Here is a 24,784-nt window from a genome sequence, read left to right on the forward strand (position 1 = left end):
GCTTATGTCCTTCACTAGATTTTAACTCTATGAGGACAGAGATAATATCTATTTTAGTTTACCATTTAATCCAAAGTGATTATCTCAACATCTGGCATATCTTAGGCACTCAGAACATTTCTTCAAAAATTAAATCACCCCAAGTGGCATTCCTCATTGTCTAGCATAAAATATATAAATATGCTTTTAGTAGTATAGATCTACACCTTAGGATTAAACTATCAATCAACAACATGAACCATACGCATATTTATTTAATTGGTTGGTCTTTGGGTTCTTTAGTTTTCGCCAAAGTAAAACTCTGGGAATATAAATCTGATTAACTGAAAGCCTCTTTTAGTTGAATTCTATGTAAGTAAGGTTATTATTTCATTCAACCAAAGCTCATGGATTTACAAAAAGGATGAATTAGCTTTTTTCCTTCCATGTTGAATTCAATTCCTCTTCTTGAAGTATGTAATGAGCGCCATTATTGCACTTTATAGGAAATCTTTCATTCAGTTAACTAATGAAGAACCTCCCCTTCCTACCCCCTCTACATAACATTCCAGTCATCAAAATTTGGTTCTATAAGTATGCAAAATGCTTTTATAAATGAATTTCAACAATTGGCAAATATCTTTTTTGGTCCTCTTATACCCTAGTCATTGAAATATATTCTGTATATCCAAAATATAGTTTTTTATAAATGTAGCACTGGGAAAGGACAGTTGGTTAAACATTTTTCCATTTAGCCTTCATCTCACATTTAATGATTCATTCTTAGCAGTGTCAGCATTGAATATAGGAACATAAAGTTAAGTTCTCTCAAAAGGTTGAATGTTTTGGCATTTCCTGAAAGACTGAAGAAAACCAAACCCAGCTAGCCACACTCACTTTCTAGGTTGATAATATTTTTACTTGTACCTGAGTCTTCAAAACCAACTGGGAACTCAGAGAAATCAAAATATTTAAAGAAATTAAAGATACATTATAACTTTAAGTTGCTGAAGGACTTCAAGTTTAAAAAAATTTTTCAATCCAGAAAGGGCTTATTCATCTCTTACAAGCATTTCTTTGGTCTATCCTAGGAAATAAAGTCAATTGAAAATACAAAAAGTTTGTTTTATAGGTATAAGCTCTTGTGTATTGTAGCATTGTGTATAGTAGAAATAAGTGATTAAATCTAACTGTTCAAAGACTTTGGAACTGGTAACATACTCACATAACTAAAGGAAGCTGTGAGGCATATCCTGAAATCTTGGATATAGAGTCTCTATTTTTCATATCAAAACAGGAATATATAAAGTCAGCTTAAAGGGAGTGTTTATTCTAAGACAAAAAGTTAATTTGAAACTGAATCTGAAGATTTTATACCAACAAGCACACACACCTACATATACACACATGTCCGTATGTATATGTGTGTTCATCTTAGCAAGGAAAGGGGAGAAAAACATTATGGTTAAAAATGCAAGCAAAGGAAAAAAAAAGGCAGAGAAATAAACTTCTGTGATTTCTACACGTATCTAATAAATGCCAAGTCCATAGCTTGGTATTGAAGTCACAGTGGTAAATAAGAGAGATAATGGTCCTTGACCTCATGTAGCTCACTGCACATGTCTTTACTCCATCAACCTTCCCTTTAAATATGTACCTACTTCACAGAAAAATGTGCATGGAATCATTCAGTTACAACTGAGACGAGTGCCCCAAAGAAGGCCTGGCTGCTAAGAGGGTTTATATATTAGTCAAATTTGTCTAATCTGTATCTCAAAGGATGTTTTCTGAGAAAAATGAAATTCAGAGGAACAGTGAATAATAAATGGTAGTTGAACTGACAAATGGGGTAGAAACATTGCGTAAAACAGTATCCTTTGTCAACAGAATGGCATCTTCAAAGGCCATGATGTTGCAAGGGGTTTGCTGAGTTATAGGAACTGAAAAAAGGTAGAGTGTGTGGATCATCATACGAAGCAAGGTAGGAGTGGTAGGAAATTAGACAGAGGAGTGGTTAGGAACAAAAAAACAGATGTTATATATTAATCTAAGAGTGATGGGTTTAAACAAAGAAATGACAGCTTCCTTGGTTGACAATACTCAAATCTGGTCCGTTGAGCAGGCATATTCCATGAGACCACCATTACCATTCCATAGCTAAATCCAATGGCTTGGAATCCATGAGGATCAAAATAAATAATCCATGTAAAGTGCATACACTGCCCTTAATGCATAATATTTACTCAATAAACAATAGCAACCAGAGAAATAATTGCATACATTGCGGCAGACTGAGCTTCCTGGGAAGCCCTGAGTTGGAGATTAACATGCAAGAAGTTTATTTGAGGTCCTCAGGATCCACACCTGGGGAGGGCAAGGGACAGGAAAGAAGCAGAGGTGGGCAGAGAGAAGTTGATTCATCTTCAGCAAGTGTTGCAGCTGTCCCCACAGGGAAGCTGGGAAAGCCCTCCAGAGTTAGTTCTCCCTGCATCAAGGAGTCTGGACCTCTGGCCTCAGGGACCAACCAGTCATGGGATACAGGCTGTTCCATGAGAGGCAGCACTCTCTAGCCTAGGGCGATTTCTGGAGAGGGTTCGCAGTTAAGAGCTGTCAGCAGTCATACTCCCAGCAACTGGGGGCATAATTCCTTCAGTCCTGAAGAGGGGCCGGTGTGGCTCACAACAGTATCCTTTACATTGGTTGAAAAGAAAGACAATATGCCTGGCATTTCTCTTTTCTCTGGATTCCTCTCCAAATTCAGTCGTCTCACGAAGGACATTTCCCACAATTTAAAAAAAGATGCTTTGTCACACTTTCACTTCATTTTCCTCCCTATTCATCACACCTATTTTTTTCTTCTTTATTCCTTCCATGTATATGTTTCTGGACTTGGTTTGCTACCATAATTTACACACAGTGCAGAGATTATGTGTCCTTTTCAAAAATGTGCTTTTCTTAATACCCTCTCACCCTTTTCACCAACTTGACAAACAGCCTCAGGATATTAAAAACGATACATTTTCACTTGGAGAGAAATATTTTAAAATGTAATTTGAATAGGTAGTTAAGCATGTTTCCCTGAAGGTGTTATCATTTGATATTTTAATATCAAATGTAAGTCCTTGACATGGCCTGCCCTTTCCTGAGGAGACACCTAAAAATAACGTGTGTATCTGAACAATTTCCTAGCTGAAGTAGGTTTTATTTTGTGCCCCCAATTATAATTATCTTCACTGCATTGTAAAGAATGTGTTGTACAACAAATTCTCTATTAACAATCACAATGTGTACAAATTATCTTCATCCCAGAACATCTCAAGGGGCCAGGCTGTTTGTATATGATAACAGCTCACTGAGATCCAAATTATGGAAAATTAAAAGAAATGAATAGGAAAACTACTGCTATTTTACCATCAGTTTTTAAAACGTCTGTGTTGCAATTCAAATGTAAAGTAGGCTCTTTGAAAGAATCTAGTCAGATGAAGGAGGAGGAGGAGGAGGGGGAGGGAAGTGTGAGTAGAAGTACCCTCATTTTCTGTCTCAGAAAAGAGAGTTAGTGAATTAGAAAAATAAAGACCCTTTTATGCTATTAAGAATAATTAACAATTAGATACATAAGATTTAAATTTTTAAAAATACATGAATAGGGCTTCCCTGGTGACGCAGTGGTTGAGAGCCTGTGCTCTGCAACAAGAGAGGAAGCGATAGTGAGAGGCCCCGGTTGCTACAACTAGAGAAAGCCCTTGCACAGAAACGAAGACGCAACGCAGCCAAAATAAATAAATTAATTAATAAAAACTCCTATCCCCAACATCTTCTTTAAAAAAAAAGCAAAACACCATGAATGAACTGTAATACTTTTAGTATTGTGAAATTTAATTTTTAATGAACTACAAATTTTAAATACTGACACTAAAGTCTTTGCAGGTGAGGAAATCAACTCTTGATATTTAAGACACTGAGCTTCTAAGGTCCCCCTCCCTCATAATAAAGACATTAATTTCTATTTTCTTCTCAATTAACAAGGCCTTTATTTTTACACTAAAATTAAAAGTTAGAGTAAAATGACTGAATTTCATATATAACTAAGAAAGGATATGTAAATCAGATAAGTGACTTTGAGGAGTTACATGATGAGCTAAAGGCTTTGTGAGTGGGAAAATTCCAGTAAAGGAAACAGAGAAATGCGGAGGAATGCTTACTAGTATTGGGCCAATCACTTTTCAGGGCCCAGGGAATACAGTAATAAGATTTTCAAAAAGTGAGCATGACATGAGAATGAGGCTAATGAGAAGAGGCAATACAGACAAACAGGTCTCTAAGTGTACTTTTTTTTTTACAAGGTGGAAAAACAAACGGTAGATAAATGATATGTCTTTCAGTGCTCAGTAAAATGGAGAGAGATGTTTTGGGAGGAAAATTATGTATGGGGCAAGATTCTTTCATTCGTAAGAGATAGGAAAACCTTCCATCTCCACACGTTTAAACAAAAACAGGCCTTTAGGGCTTCCCTGGTGGCGCAGTGGTTGAGAGTCCGCCTGCCGATGCAGCGGACACGGGTTCGTGCCCCGGACCGGGAGGATCCCACATGCCGCAGAGCGGCTGGGCCCGTGAGCCATGGCCGCTGAGCCTGTGCGTCCGGAGCCTGTGCTCCGCAACAGGAGAGAGGCCACAACAGTGGGAGGCCCGCATACCGCAAAAACAAACCAAAACAAAAAAGAACAGGCCTTTAATATATTACGTAGCTCAAGATTCTTAGAAATAAGTGGCTTTAGGAGCAGCTGAATACAGATATTCAAAAGTCCTGGGCTTTCCTGGTGGCGCAGTAGTTGAGAGTCCGCCTGCCGATGCAGGGGACGCGGGTCCGTGCCCCGGTCCGGGATGATCCCACATGCCGCGGAGCGGCTGGGCCCCTGAGCCATGGCCGCTGAGCCTGCGCGTCCGTCTGGAGCCTGTGCTCCACAATGGGAGAGGCTCACGTACAGAAAACAAACAAACAAAAATACAAAAGTCCTTATCAAGACTAAGACTTGTTCTTTTCATCTCCTGGCTATGCTTTGCTCTGTGTGGGCTTCCTTCTTAGCTTCATACTTCCTCTTGCTGGCAAAATAGATGTCAAGGCTTTTAATTTGCATTACACTCTCTTGGCAACTGCATGAGAAAGAAGGTTGCTTTTCTGTTCTTTTTATCAGAAGCCCCCAGTACTAGCTCTAAATGGACCAGCTTGGATTAGTGTTCATCCCTAGGAAGAGGGAAGTCGTTCCTGTGTGCAATGTTCATCTGGATCCCATAAACTGAGAGAATGGGAAAGTAGTACTTTCTCAAGGAAAAATTCAGGGTGCAATAATCAGAAAATGGGACCAAAGGAGTATCTGTTGGGCTTCCCTGGTGGCGCAGTGGTTGAGAGTCCGCCTGCCGATGCAGGGTACACGGGTTCGTGCCCCGGTCCGGGAAGATCCCACATGCCGCGGAATGGCTGGGACCGTGAGCAATGGCCTCTGAGCCTGCGCGTCCGGAGCCTGTGCTCCGCAACGGGAGAGGCCACAGCAGTGAGAGGCCCGCGTACCGCACAAAAAAAAAAAAAAAAAAAAAAGGGTATCTGTTTACTACCAAAGGGAAGAATAAAATAATTAAATCTAAATTCAGTGAAGCCTATTTGGGAAGAAAGGGAGGTAAACATTAAGTACCACCTTTCCTAGCACTGACTCAATTCACTTTCACTCGGAAAAACTAGACCCAGATTTTTAGAAGGGAAGAAGTGTGCCTAGAAAATATTTCTTCTCTTTTTTTCTTTCCTTTCTAACCAATCTGCAGATAAGTCTTGTAGATAATGCATGCTGATACTTTGTATTTTGTATTTGATGCTTTAGTTGATTGTATCGAAATTTTAAACTTCCAAGCAATGACACTGAGTGGCATTATACTTGCCTCCACCTATAAGCTGTGGAGGACAGGAACCAAGCAGAGAGGTAAAGGAGGTTACAATGAAAGCAGTTCTTTTGCCCCTTTCCTGTTTGCCCATTTCTGTTCCCCTCTAACCGTAAAAGGCCCTAATTAAGGAATGTGATCACTAAGCAATTGAAACTAACTCACGATTACGCTCTCCTGAATGCACACCATGGCTTGTCTAACCTGTTGATTCTTTTCCTAGATAAAAAGAAGACTAGCTCTCTTCCCCCAGTAGCCCCCCCTAAGCAATCCTGCAGGCAGATCACTCAGGCAAGATAACATCTGAAGAGAAAACCTGTCTGCACTCAACGGAGATGCAGAACCCAACCTCCTGCCTTGATGATTCACTGAGATTCTTCCCCCCGCCCCTCCCCCGCATTTTTCCCTTTAAAAATTGTCATGACTGAGGAGAATCTTTGAAGCTGGTCTCTGGACACAAGTCCACCATCTCCCCAGATTGCCAGCTTTTCTGATTAAAGCACCTTTTTTTTCTACAGACATTTGCCTCTAGAATTATTGGCATGTGAGCAGTGAGCAGCTGAACCTACGATGGGTGGTTACAAGATACAAAGAGCATAATAATGAGGGGCAATTGCAATTATCCTGAACTCCAGGCCACCTGAAAGGATAAGGGATGAAAAGGAAGAAACAAAAAACAAAAACAAAAGCACACAGTTTAATGTGCAAGAGAAAGAGTCATCATAATCCTTTCTTAGGATAACTTTAATTAATGGCTTTGTGGGGTTGTAATTTTATTTTTTCCCAGTTAGCTCTCTAATACGCATTAAATTTGATGAACAAAGTGTCCTACACAATGAAATACTTCTGTTACTGAGATGTCTGAGGCACATAGCCTAGACAGAGACAATGTCTCCCCCCACTAACTTGATAAGGCTTGTTGACTTGATGCCACGTAAGGCAAAAAGGTGTGATTCAATTATGAAAAACATGAAAAAGTTTAAAAACAATAGTATCTTTTTTTTTTTTTTTTTTTTTTTTTTTTTTTTTTTTTTTTTTTTTTTTTTTTGCGGTATGCGGGCCTCTCACTGTTGTGGCCTCTCCCGTAGGCTCCGGACGCGCAGGCTCAGCGGCCATGGCTCACGGGCTTAGTTGCTCCGCGGCATGTGGGATCTTCCCGGACCAGGGCACGAACCCGTGTCTCCTGCATCGGCAGGCGGACTCTCAACCACTGCGCCACCAGGGAAGCCCAACAATAGTATCTTAAGGAGTAATAATAAATTAGGAACTGTTAATGAACAGGAATTTATTATAATTATTGACCGTATCTTAATTTATATGAATATAGGTGCCTCTAAGGTAAAGCTTCACTTGACAAGCTCAGTTAGAGTGACTTTCACAAGGGCAAGGAAGACTATATTTGTCTAAACTGTATCTGGCATAATCAAATGATTAAATTGGATGTGAAAGAGAAAGGAAAAAAGTACACAGATAAACGTGTGAGACTGATTGCTATTATGGAGGACGGCAGGTCTGACATGAGAACAAAGTGTAGGTGGTGCCCCGTGATTCACCCATGAAACCAAATGAGAGCAAGCAGGGAATAACATTTATAAACCTAGATGCACGGATGCCAATTTCCAGAGCAAGGGTAATAAAGTAAACTTGAAATTTTGACACGTAATGATTTCTTTTATGAACTAATAAAATTATATACATATATTCACATATTTATATATATATATAATTCTTATGTGTTGAGAATGATCTTCAGACTGAAAAAAAAAAGCATAACGAACATTATCGGTAAGAGGAACTTCCCATTATGTGTAGTTGGATGAATTATAGGAAAGCACCTGTTGAGTTAAATGAGGCTACATTTCAGGCTACTAAAAAAACCTGTGTTTGAAATTATTGTGCTGTTTTCGACGGTCTTGGTGCCACAGGGCTGCAAATAAACAGTGGTTCTTACTTTTTAAAAAGGACAGTAATTAGCTACATACAAACTTTAGACCTTAAATCTCAGGTGAATCTCAAGCACAGTTTGATAATTATTAAAGAAATGGGGCTCTCTGCTCTTCCCTCTTTGACAGACAGTTGCATCTTCTTGTGCAATACCGGCCACATCCCTGAGACAGTCATGAAGGTCAGAGTAAATTGATTTGTCCACATTGGATGCCTGGTCACCAGGATGCTTTTAACTCTGGCAAAATGGATATTGCACATCAATGATCCCTTCACTGACCTCAGCTACATGGTCTACATGCTCCAGTTTGATTCCACCCATAGCAAGTTACGCCACATTCAGGCTGAGAATGGGAAGCTTGTCACCAATGGAAGGCCCATCTTCATCTTCTAGGAGCAAGCTTCCACCCACATCAAATGGGGTGATGCTGATCCTAAATATGTTGTAGAATCCACTGATGTCTTCACTAACTTGGACAAGGTTGGGGCTTATGAAAGGATGGAGCCAAAAGGGTCATCCTCATCTCTGTCCCTTCTGCCGATGTCCCCATGTTTGGGCATAAATCATGAGAAGTATGACAATAACCTCAAGATTGTCAGCAATGCCTCCTCTACCACCAACTGCTTGGGTCCTCTGGGCAAGGTCATCGATGATGACTTTGGCATCATGGAGGGACTCATGGCCATGGTCTATGCCATCACTGCCACCCAGAAGATCGCAGATGACTCCTCTGGGAAGCTGTGGTATTACGGCTGTGGGGCTGCCCAGAAGACCATCATCCCTGCTTCTATGGGCACTGCTAAGGCTATGGGCAAGGTCACCCCAGAGCTGAATTGGAAGCTCACTGGCATGGCCTCCCAGATCCCAGCTCCAATGAGTCAAGAATCTAAACTGTGGTCTGGAGAAAGCCACCAAATGTGATGACATTGAGAAAGAAGGTGGTGAAGCAGGCAATAGAGGGCCCCCTAAAGCATCCTGGGTTACATTGAGGACAGGCTGCCTCCTGCGACTTTAACAGTGCTACTCCCACTTTCACCTTTGATGCTGGGCTGGCATTGCCCTCAGTGACTGCTTTGTCAAACACATTTCCTGTTATGACAATGGGTTTGGCTATAGCAAAAGGGTGGTGGCCTTTATGGCCCATATGGCTTCCAAGGAGTAAGAGATCCCTGGACCACCAGCCTCAGTGAAAACAAGATAAGGAAGAAAGAAGCCCTCAGTTCCTAAGGAGTCCTTGCCCCAACTCAATCCCCCAACACACTGAGAATATCCCATCCCCAACAGTTTCCATCCCAGAGCTCCTGAAGAAGAGGAAAAGGATTAGGGAGCCCTACCTGGTCACGTATCATCAATAAAGAACAATGTGCACAGTCAAAAAGGAAACGGAAAAAAAAAAAAGGCATGGTCTGCAAACATTAGAAATGAAAGTGGAGATCAGCAGGAGCTAGGAGGAGTTTATAAAGGATGAGTCAGGTCAGACTAGCTTCATTCTCCTTTGGACAAAAATTCTAAAGGGGTGGCTTATGTTCATCTGGATTAAGCAAGGCATTTGGCACAGTCAAAACAGAAACATAACCTGGATAATCGTACAGGGAAATAGATTCGTAAGTGCCTAACAACCATATGAAAGATCCCAGTTACTGGACTGATTAATTCCTAGAGCACAATTTTCTATTGTTTATCAAAGGTCTCTCTTTTTTTTTCTTTCTTTCTTTTTAAAAATATCTACCACATTTGAGCACCTACTATATGTTAGGCATTGTGCTAATCCCTTGACATGAATTTTATCCCCACAATAACCAAAGAGATAGATAGTTTTCAAATTTTACATTAGCTAAGTTGAAAGGTTGGTCCAAGGTCACCAAGGTACAGTCAGGAAGTATAAGCTTTTCAAATATGCAAATTACATGAAGCTGGAGAAAGAACAAATATGTTGGACTCTAGAATCAGGCTCTAAAAGAATCTAAACTCATTAGTACATCAGATTAAATATGAAATTCAGAGGTATTTTATCTGTTAACAAGCTCATTCTGAGTCAGGAGTTTTGATGTGACTGCTGAGAAAATGAAAGATTCTGAGGTCTTATTGTAGGATAAGACTATCTGAAGAAAGGGAGGTGGCATGCTTGTTTTTTTTTCAGTATTTTCAGTTCCAAACTCTATACCTTAATATGGGGTGCATTGATCAGGATTTTTTCCTTGTTAATGATAGAGACTCCGTATGCAAGAAAGGAAATTTTTGGCTTACAGGGCTGAGAAGCGTTTTCAGGTAACCTACAAACCTGGAGAAAGGGCTGCTAGAACCTTGACTTGAGGGATGGAAAATAGGGTCTCAGAGCGAATTTCTCATCTCTGCTTATCACTGCTCATTTTGCATGCTGGTCTTACCCTCTGTTATTTCATACAGGCCTTCACCACGGTCAGGGACCATTATTATCAAGAGTCTCGGCTTAGCTGTTCCAGTGGAAAGAGAAAGCTTCTGGCCCTATACCCTGATGGCAATCCCTGAGAAGAATTCTGTTTGGCCATGCTGTAGCCATATAGAAACTTTTGTCCTAATCACTATTATCAGAGACATGGGGTAATATGGTTGGCCATGATTTTGTCATATGACCACTTTCTTGGCCAGTGGCTGCACAGGGTGTGGGGAAAAGCAGAATCTGTTACTAGAAGAAAGGATGAAGAGCTGGCTGAGCACGTCACACTTGGTTTATTAACTTTGGACATGTTCTGAGAGGAACAGGGAAAGGGAAGAGAATTGAAACTCTGCACTACGAAGACCAGATGAAGAACCAGAGATAGTTACTCTTGAAAAAAAGGAAAGTTCAGAGAAGACAAAAGGATTGCTAAAAAAGGAAAAGTAAACAATGTCTACATAGTTCAAGGGACAGAATCTGAACATCCTCATTGGAAGAAGGATTTCATTTTTCAGATGTTTTCAACTTTATCATATTTTAACTTTCAAAGCCAAGAGCTGTCCAAGGTGGCTCTAGGTGACATAGGAAATCTTATTTCCATTTTGAAGGCATAAGCTGTTTTACCACTCGACAGGGAAGTTGCAGATGTGTTATGAGTATCAGATAAATAGTTGGACTAAATTACTTTAAGAGAAAAGCAACGGCTAAACCTAGATTTTAAAGTCAAATATGAATATGAATCCAAGCTTTGGTACTTACTATTTATGTGAAGTTGGACAAACTGCCTACTCCCTTTTAGCTTCATTTTTAAAATGGAGATTGTTATTATTACCTTGCAGGACTACTGTGAGTAGTGGGAATACCCTACAGAGAATTCCTTCTTCATTGATAACTCTTAATAAATTATAGTTTATGTGTATAAATATGCACACACCACACACACACACACACACACACATATATCCTGAGATTCTCTGACATCCTTGGAATATGGAAGCATGCCATACCCAAACCATAATAAACCCTTACATATGCACAGATCATGGCTATGCAAGTACCTGTGTGTTTCGAATGAGAGACAGACCAGGAATGCAAGGGCAGCTGAGTGCATATAGTAAGAACGTATCAAGAAAATGTAACAAGACTGTCCACCATCTTGGAATTTACTGTCCTAGAATCCTAGCATCCCTTCGGTAGCTTTCAGAAAATTTAGATTAGCAAATAGGATCTAAACATGTATTTCATGAGGATTAAATGAGATGATAAGTGCAAATTTGCTTAGAAAAATTCCTAGTACCCAAGGAATTTTATTACCACTCAATAAAATTTTATTATTATTTTCACTAAAGGTTTATCATACAGTCTCCTTCTACTATAATATGAGCTTCTCAAGACACAGATCATGTCATATTAATCTTTTCCCCAAGACTTTAGTATAATGCCTGGTGTTTTCTAGGCACTTACATAAAAGATGGGAAAAAAGGAGTTGTGGTATCAAAAACTAAAACACACGATGAGGCCACAAAATAAAACTCATGGCACAAATTGATGTGTGCATTTACATGTGCAAGCTTGGAATAGACGTGAGAGAAATGAACTCTAATTGGTAATAGAAAAGGTGAAATAAGCATGGAAAAAAAATGAGGACCAAAAAGGGTAGAGGTTCAGAGGATAAAACTAACAGGCATAAGCATGGCATTCTAATTCCGTATGTTTCAGAGGCTGATATCTGTGTAGCTCAAATCAGAAATATATTAATAATTCCATGAAGATGTTCACTTTCTATATTATACAGCTGTGTCTGATACCTTCAGGATTTAAGTTCCCATGATAAGTTTCAGTTTGATATAACATTATCATGTTCATTATGTCTGCTTTCTAAACCAGGGCCAAACTATCACCTAGTAGGTATTTATGCCAGGCTTGATTCACTCAAATTAACTGCCTGGTCCCTGTAGACATTTTCTGTTTATCACTCTTGCTCTAAAGAAGGGCTTTCCAATGTTTTCTATGCCATGGCACACATACAAAATGATAACACTTTATTTCTGGAGCCATTGAACTAATGGAAGAAGCTGCTAAGAGAATGCCCTCAGAGTTCCAGCTGCCCCAGGGCCTGCCCTGCTGCCCCCAGTTTGAGGGGAACAGTATTTCAGCAGACCTGTCACCAACTGGGGCTATTAGTGGGACAGGTCACCCCAGTTGGGAAGCTCTGCTCTCAACTCTCCCAGTAATGAGATGGACAGAGAAGGTTTAATAGATTTGTTTATTCAATGTGTAGGGTAGTTACAGAACACGAAAGAGTCCCTGCTCCCTAGAAAATAGGCTGCAAGTGGCTAAGTGACCCAGTCAAGTCTACAAGACTCAGGGGGTCAGGCCTAGACTCTGTATCCCCAGACACAACTCATAGTAGTTGCCAAGGGAAGAAATGCTAGAGGGTTTATTCTATATGTTTCTCATTCCATGGTGAGGAAAGTGACTGCCAAGTTCTCTAACTTAAAAGTTTGTCAATATGTGCTCTGCTAATTTGGAATGAGAGAGAAATTTTCTTTGTTAAAAAGTCTGAACTTGAAACTTTTCTGAGTTAATGAGTATGTTAAAAGAAAGAAAAAAGATTGTTGGGGTCAGGACATCTCTGACATGCAGGCTAATCTTTTTCTTGTGGGAACTTCAATATCTAATATCTACCATCGTCTTCTGGTATGGATGACACTCCTGCTCACGGTGGGGCAGTAGAAGGGGGAGGTGATAGATTGTCACCTGCATTAACCAGGTGAGAAAGGATCCTGCTATCACTAAGATGAGATGAGCCTGGCAGAAAGGACATTTATACTGTTTAAGAAAGTAAAATTTTAATGCACATGATTGTTAATTACAGAAGCATCTTCAGTTTTCATTAAAGCTGGTCCCTGAGGATCTCTACTTGGGAACACTTTGTTGAATGATTTATTCAAATCACGGTATATATTTGAAAATAATAATCTGACTGCATTTATTTATTCAACGATTCAAACTTTTTCCTAATTCTTAAAGTGAGTGGTGATGAATGATAAGATTATATAAATTTTATGTATTGAAGGCCTCCTCATATACCTGTGTGTGGGTCCGTGCAGATGCCTGTCCATCTAAAAAGCAATCATTTCTAAACATGATAACAGAGGGGCAAATGTAACTACTTTCACTGACCCTGGATTAGGTAGTTCATATTATTTCTATTACATTTTTATAAACCTTTGCAAGTCACTTGCTAGAGAGGGTCAAAGAGAGGCATGAAATGTGACTCAAAGCCCTCAAACATTCCAGACTTCATAAAAATGTAGAATTTACCTAAAATTCTCCTCATTCTTCCACTTACTTTTCAAATATTTAATTGTGATTTTAGTATAGTTATGTTAACTTAGGCTTCCTGCATGTAGATTGGAATTTAATGTGTCATAAATACCTCCAAAAGCTAAGCATTTGGATTAGGTAATGATGCATATAATTTTACTAATTAAGCACATTTGGGGTTTAATGCTAGATTAAAGTGTTAAGGGCTTCCCTGGTGGCGCAGTGGTTAAGAATCTGCCTGTCAGTGCAGGGGACATGGGTTCAAGCCCTGGTCTGGGAAATCCCATATGCCGTGGAGCAACTAAGCCCATGCACCACAACTACTGAGCCTGTGTACCACAACTACTGCTCCACACACCCTAGAGCCCGTGCTCTGCAACAAGAGAAGTCACCACAATGAGAAGCCCATGCACCACAACAAAAGTTGCCCTCGCTTGCCACAACTAGAGAAAGCCCACGTGCAGCAACAAAGACCCAACACAGCCCAAAATTTAAAAAAATAAAGTGTTAAACTGCACAGAAGAACAGAATATCAAATCTGTGAAAAATCCACAGTAACAAAGGGAGTTGAAGGATGGCCATTTGGGTTTTTTGCGTAGCCTTAAAAATAGGGTCCATTTGTTTTGAAGCAAGAGTAAAGTTCTATCTGCTACGTGGAAAAACAGGATGGTTAGTTTTTGAGCGTTTGCCATGAACCAAGACATGCTGTCAGGATCTCCACCAGTGCCTTTCAAACTATATCATGCATCTCAAATCACCTGGGGACCTTGTTACAATGCAGATTATGATCCAGAAGGTCTGGGGAATATGAGACAACTTGACTTGGGCTGTGCACTCAAAGCTTTTCTTAATAAGCTCCCACTCAGTGCTGATGCTGATGGTCCTCAGACACACACTTGGAGCAGCAAGCTTCTCCACGACATGTGGTAGCATCTTCATTTTACACATGAGAAGAGGTTGGCAGAAAGGCATAGTGCTTAGAGCAACATCTCTCAATTCTGCAGGATATTCAAACTCATAGTGGTGTTGATTTTAAAACAGCAGCTGTTTCTCTTAGCCAGTATATTTGCACATCACTAGAAGTTAATGAGCTGAAAACAGAAATGTGATGAGGAAACCCCTTCCAGGGATCTCTAAATACAGTGAACCTGATTTTCTATTTTGGAAAAGAGTTTGAAAGGCTTCTCATATCATTTCAATTAGTCTGTGCTTTCTACTTTGCTCTTGTGAACATTTCTCCTGCTTCTAATGTAGTTTCTTCTTTTGAGTTGTGCCATTTAAAAAAATAAAAAGGAAAAAGAAATAATGACTTCAGAAAATGTGACTGAAGAAATTACGTTATTCTAAAAGCCACCTATAAAAGGCATAGAGCATGTGAGCTATACTTAACATGACTTAATTTTTCCTGACTCCATGGCGGAGTACAAGAGGGTGAAGTATCTGCTATGTTCCCTACCTAGATGTTCAGTAGCTGTGAGGGTTGCCAAGGTAACCATAACTTTGGTTAGCATCAAAGTAAATAAGGAGCCCCAAAATCCCTGAAATTTCACTTTCTGTGTTACCATGTCACTTGGAGCAGTAGTAACACAGGCTTTCTCCTTCTACCCTCATCTTCCAACTAGCTTTTCCTACATTGTTACATTTAATGATTAGTTTTTCAGGAAAGTGCATTACAAACAAGAAGCTTCCAAAATCCTTTAACCTGGGCAGGCAACAGGTCCAGGAAAGACAGCACTCTGCCCACAAAAGTGCTTCAGTAAATAAACAGTATGCTTTGGCTGAGAAGCGGAGGTAGCAACATATGACAGGAAACGAAGGGGAAAATGCAGAACCTAGCTGCTGAGTACTGGGGTCTAGAGCAAACACATAATTAGGCAAATAAAACTCCAGATCAATCAATGCCGATTACTTCACTGTTTCTTATATTATCCAATAGGCAATAAGATGCTAAAAAACAAAATTCAAGGCAATATGTATAATCCCTTAGATAGGTATTGTCTTTTTTGAGATTTGGCTTGGTTTGATTTAGTTTGGGTTTCACATTTACAGCTCTCAAACATCCCTCAAGATATGATGGCATTTAGGTCTCAAAAATATAATACTGCCACACAGAAGGAATGCAGAGAATTTCCCAAAAAGTTATACTAGATTTATTAAACGAGTATGTTACTGTTCCCTCCATTAAAAATTAACAATCTTATAACAGAACATTTAGAGAACAGAAAAGTACCCAAAGCCATCTAGATTGCCAAAACACACTATTTTGATTTCTGCCTTTCTATTTGTTTTCTTTCTAAGCATTTTAACACCATTAAGATCTATTATTTACATAATGTTGAAACATGCTTTTTACCTAAAAATAAAGTTTTTGTTTGTTGTACGCGGGCCTCTCACTGTTATGGCCTCTCCCATTGCGGAGCACAGGCTCTGGACTCGCAGGCTCAGCAGCCATGGCTCACGGGCCCAGCCGCTCCACGGCATGTGGGATCTTCCCGGACCGGGGCACGAACCCGTGTCCCCTGGATCGGCAGGCAGACTCTCAACCACTGCGCCACCAGGGAAGCCCCCAAAATAAAGTATTTTTTATGTTGGATCTCTTCTCAAACATGCTTCATGACAATTTATTTAACCATTTCCTTACTACTGGATAGCTACATCATTTCAAAAATGTCCTCATTTTATTTTAAGGAAACACTGCATTGAAGACCTTTGCATTTAAAGTTAAAAGGTTCCCCTTAATTTTGTATTTTTTTTCCTTTGTATATATTACAAGAAGTAGAATTACTGAGCCAAAGGAAGTATATATTAAGATTCTTCATATGACTTATTTTTAACAACTCGTCGTTTTACATCCCATGAGTTTTGATTAAATGCATCATTGTGTGTAGTAAAGTTTTTTTTTTAATATATGAAAATTGAGGTAGCTTAGGATAGTCGTCAAGAGGACCAGACTTACATTCAAGTCTACCTAAATTTAAGAACATATGAATAGAAAGTTTCTAACCTTTCTTCCAGACGTTACCACAAAGATGGTATAACAAGAGTCTAGGACTCTAGGATATATAACTATTGCAATAAGGTCTATTAATTCTATTTTATAGAGGAAAAAATAAAAGTCAAAAAGAAAAAGGTTAAACAAGTGGTGAAATCTCCTGCCTCCCAGGTCAGGTGCTATTTCCAACACCCAGTGCTTCTGGCGTATGCATACAGACTTCAAATGTGGATTTTCTGATCTAACCTTCCACAAACTATTTTGAAAATGCATGCTTTATGCGATTTAGTATTTAAGTTCACTAAGCTTTGATGAGATAAATAGTGCTTTCCTCTTGTCATGATGTCATTACCTACTCAGTGTACTTTTTCTCCTTTTTTTAGAATCATGTCATGTACATTCAATTCTCTAAATCCTATAATAAATGCCTTTTTTAACCTCATGTGTGCTCTACTTCAACCTTTTATCATAAAAGCCTGTTTGTTCACCTTCTGACAGCTCTCCACAGCTCATCACCCTGCCGGCTGCAGCTAAACCATACAATTGTGTGAATTTCAATATATAGAAAAAGATGAAAGATGGAAAAAATAATAGATAATGGATCCATGATAAATCAAAGAATTAACAAAAAGGGTCAAATTACCTGAAGTTCAAACTAAAAGACATCAAAGAGGGAAAGCCAAGTACTAAAATAAGAGATAATAGAAGATGATTAGGGGAAAAATCATAATAAAAGAGATAATAGTTTGTAACTAGGAAGAGAAATTGTAAAGAACTAGAAATAAATGGGTAAGATAGAATTAAAGGTATAATAATGAGAACTGAAAAATAATAGTGGATGTAGTGAGGGATAAAGCTGTCATATTATCCGACGAAGATGGGAATTGAGGGAGTTGTTCCTGTGGGAAGTTTCCAAAGCCTTGGTCTGAGTTATTATATTCAGATGTGGAGTGGAGACTTGGGGATATGAAAGTCAAGTGGGATAACACTAAAACTAGGTAATTATAACGGTGGCAAGCCAGTCCTGTGTTTTAAAACAGTAGGTTTGTTAAGAAAAATCCTTAGACTTCTTTTTCCATAAAGAAAAAGCATTCTACTCACAAACCTTTATGATCTGCCTCTCAATTCATCTTATGAAAACCAGATATTCTGGATCATAAATATCTTCATTGGAATATGGGTCAAGTGTGTGCACAGGTCTGTGCATCTTTCTCTCAAAATATCTTTACTAGAATTGTGTGCCCTAAGTTTTTTGTTCATGTCTGCCTCCTTCACTATTCTTCTAATGCTACTACTCATGTGCTTTCTTATTTAAAAATTTCATTGTGATTGATCATTTGAGTACACAGGTTTTACAGTACAATTATATTTACAAAATTACCAAAATACATATATAAAGCAATAACATAGCCTGAATTTGATTTTTTGTAAATCCCAGAGGTATACAAGGTATTGCTTTTGCTTTATTAGAACATGTGCTTTTTCAAAAATAAAAAAAGACTTTCAAGTGTACTATGTTATTATGTGGATGGGGGCTTACAGGATCCATGCTGTGAAACTGATCCAGTTGGAATGGACAACTGCATTTGAGCAAGAAACCAATGCATTATCCTGGAGGTATTAAACTCTGCCCAGAATAGAATATATTCTTGGCTACAATATAATGTGCAAGTTGGGAATAAAATACCATTACACTCTGTAAATGAACAGAGGAATAAATGAGTTAATTAATTACTACAAATTTTCACACCTACCAAAGCTGGACTCGGTATACAAGGGATATTGTCAATAACCCTAAATTACTGGACCTCAGGAAAATCTCTGAGTATTACACATAAGCCCCCACAATAGTTGACATAGGAAATATACTCATCTATCTGTTCTTACCCAACAATCTGATTGCAGTTCACAATGCAAGGCCGTGTTCAATAATGCATTAATTTATGAGCATATGATATAGACGGTATTGGGCTTCCCTGGTGGTGCAGTGGTTGAGAGTCCGCCTGCCGATGCAGGGGATGTGGGTTCGTGCCTCGGTCCGGGAAGATCCCACATGCCGCGGAGCGGCTGGGCCCGTGAGCCATGGCCGCTGAGCCTGCGCATCCGGAGCCTGTGCTCCCCGCAACGGGAGAGGCCACAACAGTGAGAGTCCCGCATATCGGAAAAAAAAAAAAAAAAAAAAAAAAAATAGATATAGATGGTATTACATTTGGCTACTGAAGTAATATTATTCATGGAGCAACAATATCAACTGCATTACCTAAATGGTCTGTAAGATGGATTTGACTTAATCACGAATAAATAAAACAGAAAATGCCGAACACAGTTGAACTCAGCAACACTTGAAAAAATGTGTATTAGTAAGAACAAGACAGTTTGCTCTTTAAAACAAATAATATTAAAAATTTATCTTTAAATGCTGGTCAATCAAAGATAACTAATGTAAGATATAAATACTGGAAATGAGGAAGCAAGTTATTTATGAAAAATTTCAGTTGCTTCACTATTAGAAATAAATTAAAATTTAGCAAAACAGCTACAAAATATACGAATTATGTGAAAATTGTTACATTAATCTATGAATATTTCTCATTTTAAAACTATAAAGGAAAATCACAATATAGTTAACTATATAGGGGAATTTAAAATATGACAAAGATGGCATTATAAATAAATGAGTAAAAAATGAACAACTGAAGATGAATATCTAGAAAATATAAAGCTGGATTATGCTACATTTTTACTTGGTCTCTCTCTCTCTCCATATTAAAAATTAAATACACAAGACTCCCTCTTGAAAGAGCACCAGAATCACAATTAACTGCTGAACAATCATCGAGAAGAAGACAATGGAATTCACCAAAAACGGTACCCCACATCCAAAGACAAAGGAGAAGCCACTATGAGACAGTAGGAGGGGCACAATCACAATAAAACTGTAAAACAAATATATCACAGAAGTCCAGCCACTGGAGTGAAGGATCTGAGCCACATACCAGCCTTCCCACCCTGGAGGTCCAGCAAGGGGAGCAGGAGGTCCCAGAGAATTAGACTTTGAAGGCCAGTGGGATTTGATTGCAGGACTTCAACACGCCTGGGGGAGACAGAGACTCCACTCTCGGAGGGCACACACAAAGTAGTGTGCGCATCGGGACCCAGGGGAAGGAGCAGTGACACCATAGGAGACAGAACCAGACCTACCTGCTAGTGTTGGAGGGTCTCCTACAGAGGTGGGGGGTGGCTGTACCTCAACGGACACTGGCAACAGAAGTTCTGGGAAGTACTCCTTGGCATAAGTCCCCATGGAGTCCTTAATTAGCCCCACCAAAGAGCCGGTAGCCTCCAGTATTGGGTTGCCTCAGGCCAAACAACCAACAGGGAGGGAACCCAGCCCCATCCATCAGCATAAAAGCAGATTAAAGTTTTACTGAGCTCTGTCCACAAGAGCCACACTCAGCTCTACCCACCACCAGTCCCTCCCATCAGGAAGCCTGCACAAGCCTCTTAGATAGCCTCGTCCACCAGAGGGCAGACAGCAGAAGGAAGAAGAACTACAATCTGGAAGCCTGTGGAATGAAAACCACATTCACAGAAAGATAAACAAAATGAAAAGGCAGAGGACTCTGTACCAGATGAAGGAACAATATAAAACCCCAGAAAAACAACTAAATGAAGTAGAAATAGGCAACCTTCCAGAAAAAGAATTCAGAATAATGATAGTGAAGATGATCCAGGACCTTGGATAAAGAATGGAGGCAAAGATCGAGAAGATGCAAGAAATGTTTAACAAAAACCTAGAAGACTTAAAGAAAAAAGACCTGGAAGAATTAAAGAACAAACAAACAGAGATGAACAATACAATAACTGAAAGGAAAATTCACTAGAAGGAAACAATAGGGGAATAACTGAGGCAGAAGAATGGATAAATGACCTGGAAGACAGAATGGTTGAATTTGCTGCCATGGAACAGAATAAAGAAAAAAGAATGAAAAGAATTGGGGACAGTCTCAAACACCCCTGGTAAAACATTAAACATACCAACATTCAAATTGTAGGGGTCCCAAAAGAAGATGAGAAAAAGAAAGGGTCTGAGAAAATATTTGTAGAGATTATAGTTGAAAACTTCCCTAATATGGGAAAGGAAAGAGTCAATCAAGTCCAGGAAGTACAGAGAGTCCCATACAGGATAAATCCAAGGAGAAACATGCCAAGACACATATTAATCAAACTATCAACAATTAAACACAAAGAAAAAATATTAAAAGCAGCAAGGGAAAAGCAACAAATAACATACAAAGGAAGCTCCAAAAGGTTAACAGCTGATCGTTCAGCAGAAACTCAGCAAGCCAGAAGGGAGTGGCAGGACATATTTAAAGTGATGAAAGTGAAAAACCTGCAACCAAGATTACTCTACCCAGCAAGGATCTCATTCAGAGTCAACAGAGAAATTAAAACCTTTACAGAAAAGCAAAACCTAAGAGAATTCAGTACCACCAAACCAGCTTTACAACAAATGCTAGAGGAACTTCTCTAGGCGGTAAACACAAGAGAAGGAAAAGACCTATATGAACAAACCAAAAACATTAAGAAAATCGTAATAGGAACATACATATCCATAATTACCTTAAATGTGAATGGATTAAATGTCCAACAAAAAGACACAGGCTCGCTGAATGGATACAAAAACAACACCCATATATATGCTGTCTACAAGAGACCCACATCAGAACTAGGGACACATACACACTGAAAGTGAAGGGATGGAAAAAGATATTCTAGGCCAATGGAAATTTTAAAAAACTGGAGTAGCAATACTCACATCAGATAAAATAGACTTTAAAATATAGGATGTTACAAGAGACAAGGAAGGACACTACAAAATAATCGAGGGATGAATCCAAGAAGAAGATATAACAATTATAAATATATATGCATCGAAGATAGGAGCATCTCAATAAATAAGGCAAATGCTAATAGCTATAAAAGAGAAAATTGACAGTAACACCATAATAGTGGGGGACTGTAACAGCTCACTTACACCAATTGGCGGATCATCCAAACAGAAAACTTATAAGGAAAAACAAGCTTTAAATGACACAATAGACTAGGTAGATTTAATGGATATTTATAGGACATTCCACCTGAAAACAGCAGAATACACTTTCTTCTCAAGTGTACATGGAACATTCTCCAGGATAGATAACATCTTGGGTCATAAATCAAGCCTCAGAAAATTTAAGAAAACTAAAATCATATCAAGCATCTTTTGCGACCACAATGCTATGAAATTAGAATCAACTGCAGGCAAAAAAAAGTAAAAAACACAAACACATGGAGGCTAAACAATACGTTACTAAATAACCAAGAGATCACTGAAAAAATCAAAGAGGAAATCAAAAAATACCTACAGACAAAAACACAACAATCCAAACCTATGGAATGCAGCAAAAGCAGTACTAAGAAGGAAGTTTATAGCAATACAATCCTACCTCAAGAAACAAGAAAAATCACAAATAATATGTCCAATACAAATATACAAATATATTGTTTCATAGCAACATTTATAATATTGTCTTTGTAGATAGATATCTAGAAAGACTACTCATAAAATACATTTTGCATTTTACATTGAGTGGTAAGAGTTTGAGACATTTTGAAACTTCCTATACTTTGAGTTTATACATGAATAAAGAAAAAAAATTTTTTGTTTGAAAAATAATAAATTCAAACCCAATAACAGCATCCACTCTGTATGGTAGTCAAGGAAGTGGAGGTGGGAAGAGCAGGTCTTAGAACACTGAGAGGACAATTTATTTTTAAAATTTCAATATTTTTACTTGTCAAAAATTAATTTAACATATTAAAGGGAATGGTAAAGCTGTTTTCAAGGAGAAAGGGGGGAAATTGATGCATTTAATCAATAAAAGAAAGAATGCTGAAACAAGATTGCTAAATTAAATACAAAACTGGTTGATGCTCTACAGTCCATCAAACCAGAATCTTTTACATTCTCTTTTCTACTGGACAGAATTCACCTGCATCCCTCTCATACAAAAGAAATTTGTAATTTATTAATCTTCTATAAATTAACATGTAACTTTATAGAGCTTGGGTCCTGGTCATTAGTGTACACTAAGTCAAAGCTACCTCTCTCTGGATATCAATTGTTTCTAAGACAGGCCTGTTAGACAATGGTATCATAGCAACTGTACTTTTGGATAATTTTATTCAACAACATTTTTCAATTTGGAGAGAATAAGTGAATGGTCTAGGGCATATATGGTGAAATAATCTTGAGCTGAAGATAGGTTCCCCCCTTTATCTTTTTTTTTTTTTTTTTTCCAGTACGTGGGCCTCTCACTGTTGTGGCCTCTCCTGTCATGGAGCACAGGCTCTGGACGCTCAGGCTCAGTGGCCATGGCTCACAGGCCCAGCCGCTCCATGGCATGCAGGATCTTCCCGGACCGGGGCACGAACCCGTGTCCCCTGCATCGGCAGGCAGGCTCTCAACCACTGCGCCACCAGGAAAGCCCTTTTTCTTAATCTCCATTTCTTACTTTCGTTTTTTAAATTTTTGTCTTAAAATAGAAAAAAAAATTATTATATAGTTCAATTTTGTGGATCAAGAATCTGGGAAAAGCTTGGCTTGCTGATTTTTTTCTACTTCATGTGATACCAACTGGGTACTCAGCTGGCAGCTGTGATGTCTGGAGGGTCCAAGGTGACTTTATCCATATGCCTGTCTGGATTAGCTGGACCTTCCTTTCTCTATTTATGTATCCCCCCCTTTCCATGCTGTTTCTCTTGCAAGGGGTATGGAAGTCAAACTTCTTATATGGCAGCCCAGGTCTTCCAGAGATCAAGATGGAATTTGACTGTCCTCTAAGCCTGGAACTGACATAGCACCATGTGTGTCATACCTTATTGGTCAAAGCAATTACAGGCCAGCCTAATTCAAAGGGAGAGGAAAAATAGACTTATCTCTCCATGGAAGGAGAATCAAAGAATTTGCATCCATCTTTAATTCACCACAGTATAATCTTCATGATAACAAGATCAGCTAGAGACAAAATAAAATTAATTATTAACTACAAAATAATTCAGTCTCTGAGTGTTAGACCTGCTCTTTTTGTCCCTAACCAAACCTGGTGACTAAAAAGTCATAGTTGAAATGTGCTATTATTTCTCAAATACTATCTTTCATGGAATGCCATTTTAGAAATTAGATTTTAAATTTAAAATGTACTTAATTTCATTTCTCTTATACAAAAAGAGGGAATTGTTCAGGCCATATATTAATAATTAAGGTTTACAATAATCAATGAATATCTAATTATTTTCTTAATTTTCATTTTGCCAGTGTTATGTCAAAAATTGTGATTTGGGTATTACAATGGTGGAAAAAACACACTATTCTGGTACACATTTGTCTTCAAAGCTACAGTGGTCTGTGTTTAACTTTTAGAGTTTATTTATACAATAGTTTACTCAGAGTTACCACTACTTCTGCATTCTTCGGAATGTATATCAAGGGCCTCAGCATGTGTAGAATATACTGTCAAACACAGAGCTGGCCTGGCCTTGATCTGGGGTTCGGAAGTCGCTGGGAGTCATATAGATGAAATGTCCTGGCCTCATGAGAATACCTCCACACTCAGGTGCGAGGAGTATGTGGCTAAGGTCTTGCCTCTCTCTTTGTGTGACATCATGTGTAAGATGGTGAAGAAGATAAGCGTGTGGGATGAGGTCAGGATCAGGACAAGCAGGATGAGCAGTAATAGAATACTTGTGACCAACAAGACCATCTCATATATAGTGGGGTTTTCATAGGAGAGATTTAGAAGAACTCAGACCTCGCAGAGTTAAGTGGTTAATTTCCTTGGCTTTAGATGGAGAAATGCAAAATGTAGATGGCATGGGCCAAGGAAGAAAGTTTTCCTCTAATGCAAGACCCTACTGACAGTTAGTTGTTGGAAGACCTGTTAACTCATGAAGGCTGTGTGTCCTAAAGCAGATAACCACATTAAGGTCATAAGCCATGAGAGTGAGGACACATTTGGAAATTCCAAGGGCCAAAAAGAAAAAGATCTGAGTTCCACATCAATATGTGATATGTTTCTCCTTCCAGAGAAAGAATCAATATTCATTTTGGAAACAGAGTGCCTATCAGAGCTAAATCAATGAGGAATAAACA

General features: G+C 38.8%; 1 pseudogene; it reads left to right on the plus strand.

Moving 5' to 3' along the window:
- Positions 1–8,088: 8,088 nt before the first annotated feature.
- On the plus strand, positions 8,089–9,014 carry LOC131760272 (glyceraldehyde-3-phosphate dehydrogenase pseudogene; annotated as a pseudogene).
- The last annotated feature ends 15,770 nt before the right edge of the window (positions 9,015–24,784 follow it).

The sequence above is a fragment of the Kogia breviceps genome, chromosome 7, assembly GCF_026419965.1.
Source record: "Kogia breviceps isolate mKogBre1 chromosome 7, mKogBre1 haplotype 1, whole genome shotgun sequence".
In the NCBI taxonomy this organism is placed as follows: Eukaryota; Metazoa; Chordata; class Mammalia; order Artiodactyla; family Physeteridae; genus Kogia; species Kogia breviceps.